Raw genomic sequence first — 4,915 nt, forward strand, 5'->3', positions numbered from 1 at the left:
AAAGAGTTCCAAATCATCGGGAAAACGGGTTTATAGTATAGAATTTTTGTTATCAATATCTAATTTGAATGATGAAACATTTGAAGTTGTGTATACTTTGAATGATTCGGACAAATTATATTTTGATAAAAAGTTTCTAATAAAAAGTGTTCGTTTTGATATGATCAAGAAGGTTTTCAAAATGACAGAAATTAATATTTCTAAATAAAAGATTTAAAACTTACTGAAAAACCAAAAAAATACACTTCAAGAATTCAACAACGTTTAAACAAGAAAAAGAGTTATAATTCTGGTTCTGATTTTCAAAAGAAACCTAACCAAAATCGTAGCTACAAAAAGAAAGGATTAGGTTTTATTCCACCAGAAAACTATAAAAATGAAAAATTTTCTAAAACAAACACAAAATTTGTTTCAGGACCGTCTGCTGAGGAAAAGAAGAAGAGCTCATTCTGGAGACAATCAAATCAAGAATTCCTTGCTGAGAAAAAGAAGAATGAAGTTCAGAGAAAAGAAGCCAGAACCTGTTTTAGATGCAATGAAGTTGGACACATTGCATGGAATTGTCCGAAATCAACCAAGACAAAACAGGGAGTTTCTGGAAAACTGAAAGAAGTTGTTATTGATAAAACCGAACCACCAACTGAAAAATTTTAAGTTTTCAAAAATTCAACATTTGAAGTTGGTGAATGTTCGAAGAGATTTTACAGGCGAAGTGTGAAACTTGACAGCCAAAAATGGGTTGTTAAGAAATCTGAGGTAAAATCTGGTGATGAATCTGATTCCATAAAATCAGAGGAGCCACAGTTTGATGTGTCACACCCCAACCGATGGCGGAAACATCGGGATGAGACGAACAAATTGCTCAAAACAACATAACACTATTTGTGACAATATTGATTAAATCAAATTTCATAAATGCTAAAATGTCATACAAGATTCAAACATCGTATAAAAAAATAGTTCAAAACATTGTTATTCTAGATGGGTTTCTAGGTTCATCCTAGCTTGTTTTCTTGATCACTTCGTCTATCAACCTGCAACATGTATTAAAATAACATCAACAAAAAGTTGGCGAGTATACAAGTTTAATACATAGCATAAAGTAGAATAAGAGTTTAAATACTCATATCCAACACGAATAACATGATCCACTTTGCCTTTCCCAATAGACTAGCGGGAGGTTAACACGTTCAACTTGTTCAATACGTTCAACTTGTTCGATACGTTCAACTTGTTCGATACGTTCAACTTGTTCAATACGTTCAACTTGTTCAATACGTTCAACTTGCATAGCATATGAGATTAACAAGCAGCAAAATATTTGGTGTTGAAATGTGGATGGAGTATGAATATAACAAGTTTCAAGTGTTGTGTAATTTGAATATGGAATACATGTTGCACCCAAAGTGTTTAAAACGAAAATGGGATCGAGTATACTCACCTTAGATTGCGTTGCGTTTTCTTGGTAAATGAGGAAGAGTAGAAAGGTTTGTGTTTATCCAAGAGATTGCAAGAGATACGAACAAGAGTGATTAACCTAGATGATAAGCGAACTCATTAATATTTATTGATTTAAATTTCGCTATCTTGTTAGGTATCGCTTATGAATTGATTGAGCTAGTATATACAAGGGTACGTTCCAATTACACGCTAACAAATTTGTAGATGGTTCGATTAAATTGGTAAAGGTTATGTTATAACCATTAACATAAATTGAGAGTATTAATAATAATAAAATGATAAATATAGTTAACAATATTAATTATATTGGTAATAATAATAAGATTAATATCAATATTGACTTAATAGATTAATAATTATGATAACACTAATAACCGTAATCATAATAACAATAAAATCGTTAATGTTAATAGTAATACAAATAATAATATTAACTTTAATAAAAGAGATCTTAACAAGAATAATATTTCTATTAATAATAGATTAACAGTAATAATAATCTTGGTAGGTTATCATTCTTTATTAAAGCATATATAGATATATAGCAAACTTTCTTTTTCATTTTAAAATAGCAAATTCACAGGAACTGTACAACCCAAATAACAGTTCTTTTATAATCTGCTTTCCTTCATCTTATAACCAAATCGTCAAACTAAATATATATTTGTTTTAATGTTCAGTTTATGATTACTTGATTACATGCTCTAGTTTCTTTTGTAAATAATAAAAAAAAACAAAACAAATGACCGAACAGTAGAAAAGTATACCGAAACTGGATGCCGAGTTCCGACAAAGAGCTCCAGCGACGTCTCCGAACTCCGGAGATTTCTCCGGCGACTCCAATGGTTCGAACGAAATGAGAAGAATTGTGTCCCGACGTAACTCGATCTCCGGCGAGCTCCTCGACGAAACGATGAACGTGTAGAAAACGGCGAAGGCACGGGTTAGTGTCGAACAAGAAATCAAAACGAGAGTTTAAACGGGGAAACAAAAGATCAAGAAGTCATACCAAATGAAAAGGAACGAGTTCCGTCGTAAACTTCGGTTGGTTTCCGACAGGGTGCTCGGCGTTCCGACAACTTCTGGATTCTCCGGTGAGTTGCGGTTCCGAGTTAGATGTCCAAAGTAGGTTCGAGTGTGAGTAAAATCGATGGTGGAGGTTCGGTTCTTATAGTGTTGGAATGCTTCGTAATCTTGGTAAGGATTGATTTGATGCATGATATGGAAAAGTCTAAAACATGGAAACCTTCATCATTGAATAATCCCGAGAAATCAGGAACCGAAAATCAAGAAGGGAAGAAAAGGAAAGGAAGCTGTACGCGGACATGTGTTTTGGGCGGTGCGAAAAATGGATATACAAGTTGAAGGAATAAGGTTTGTTACCAAAGCTGATAAATGGTGGAGTGTTATGTGGCGTTTGTTTGTAACGGTGAGACCCGGGTTCGAGTCCCGTCTCCGCCATTTATTTTTTTTTGAAAATAACAGTTTGAAATATTATATAACCAGTCCCTGTAATAATTCTCTTAATTACTCCAACAGTCCCTTGATTTCAAGTTAAGTTATGTTACTTTAAAATAAACTAACTTTACAACTAAACTAACTAGGTTAGCTTTAAATTATTAACTTGGTTATTTTTATAAAAGTAAAAACTTTTAATGGTAAAATTAATTTGTTTAATTGTTTAAATAAATAAATAACTAACCATAATTTTAAGGAATTAAATTAGGATAAGAATCTCTCAACGATTATTCATTTCGCGAAAATTTTCGAGTTTTAAGAATTAGGATCCAAATTTCAAAACGGGTCGGATTTTGGATTTCCATATTTTTTTACGGATGTTACATGATGAGAATGATGAAAACTCAGTTCCTTCAATGGATGATGAGAACTTTCCACCATTGAGGGCTGAGAATTTTAAAAGGAAAGTTGGAAAGACTGAAGTCTCAAATCAGAATTATTCTGAAAAGGATAATTTTGATGTTGAGAAAACGTTTAATGGGAAAGTTAAGAAGATTTTCGGAAAAATGGTTGATGGAAAGATGAAAGGGGTAAAAGACTTTTACGCTACAAAGAAAGCAACTTACACCCCAACTAATTCCGAATTGAAATCACCCAAGGCTGGTCAGGCTTGGGTGGACATTTTCTTTGCTTAAAAAACTTGACTTGCCAGAGATCCCAAGTTTGTAATCGTGGATCAGGAATCGGCATCTTTCTTAAAATTGATTGTGTAAATGAATCTTAAAGTTTGTTAAATTTTACAGGTTAAAGGACTGCGCCGGAGCTTCCAGATTGGTAAGTGAGAAGCAGGAATCGGCATCTTGGTTGGTAAAATGATCTGTGTAGAGGTTTATTCCTATATATGGTTAGATGTTATGGATGTTTTCTACAAGTGGTACAAAGGATGCATCAAGGTCATTTAGTTGAACTTGATGAAATCTTCATACAAGTGGTTGATGAACAATATGATGAACCATACCCCTAACTTCCAAAGTGAACCTACAAGTGGTTATAACAAACATTATTTTCCGGAAAAATCATTTTGATTAAAACAAACTTAAGTGTTTTGAAATCTAAATGAGAAAATAGTTTGTTGATAGGGGAGTTCTGTTTGTTTATGTCAAGTGAGTGGCGAATTGATGCGATTCAATGTCGGTTGTCGTGTTTTTGTACAGTTTGTTTTCAAATTTCTTTAATGTGTTTGCATTTTAGGGGGAGTAGAAAATTTCAGAAATTCCAAAAACACTAGAAAATTTGAAAAATGCAAAAACATGATAAAACCAAAAAATGAGTTGTGTTGTGAAAAGAGGAAATGATAGTACATCAGTGGACTGTCACAACATGCTAAAGAAATGGAAAGTATAAATGCGATAAAGAAAGTATAAATGCGATAAACAATCTTACTGCGGATATGCCAGTAGGTTTTTGCACATTTAGTAGATTGTGACGAGATATAAATCTAAAAATTCAAACTTGCTTATTCTGTGGGTAACAACTTCTTGGATATATAGGTAACCCTTAAAATCTTGTTTGAAAGTTCCCTTATTCTGAGATACTAGGTCTTTATACTCAGTGATATCTGGGGTATTATCCCGGGACTTCTGCTGTATGGAAGTACTGACCTAGTCCCCGGATAACGCTTTCCGCAAATGCTTGAAACACAGCACCGCCCTCAGCAAGTTGATGAAACAATAAAATTGATAGTCACTGTTGTTGTAACAAAAGATCCTCTAAAGGGGACACACCAAAAGTCGAAGCCGTCATCTCTTTGCGTATACGGAAGTATCGACCTGAGCTCTCACGGCCCTCGCAATTAAACCCTTACAGATATCATCTGTGGTATATTCACCTGTAAGACTGAATATTGGGATCTGGATACGGGAGTATATTCAAGTAGTGGGGCACACGGATAAGTTTAAGTGCTTAAGACATTAATATCATATCTCGGATCAGTTGA

At 33.7% G+C, this 4,915-nt stretch overlaps 1 long non-coding RNA gene across 1 annotated transcript; it reads right to left on the reverse strand.

Moving 5' to 3' along the window:
- Nucleotides 1-1,222: 1,222 nt before the first annotated feature.
- On the reverse strand, nt 1,223-2,797 carry LOC110923411. The gene is made up of 3 exons (XR_002584062.2): nt 2,471-2,797; nt 2,229-2,359; nt 1,223-1,537 (listed from the first exon to the last, which is right to left on the reverse strand). It is a non-coding gene; the product is annotated as an uncharacterized LOC110923411 (long non-coding RNA).
- Nucleotides 2,798-4,915: the final 2,118 nt, after the last annotated feature.

The sequence above is a fragment of the Helianthus annuus genome, chromosome 17 (assembly GCF_002127325.2).
Source record: "Helianthus annuus cultivar XRQ/B chromosome 17, HanXRQr2.0-SUNRISE, whole genome shotgun sequence".
In the NCBI taxonomy this organism is placed as follows: Eukaryota; Viridiplantae; Streptophyta; class Magnoliopsida; order Asterales; family Asteraceae; genus Helianthus; species Helianthus annuus.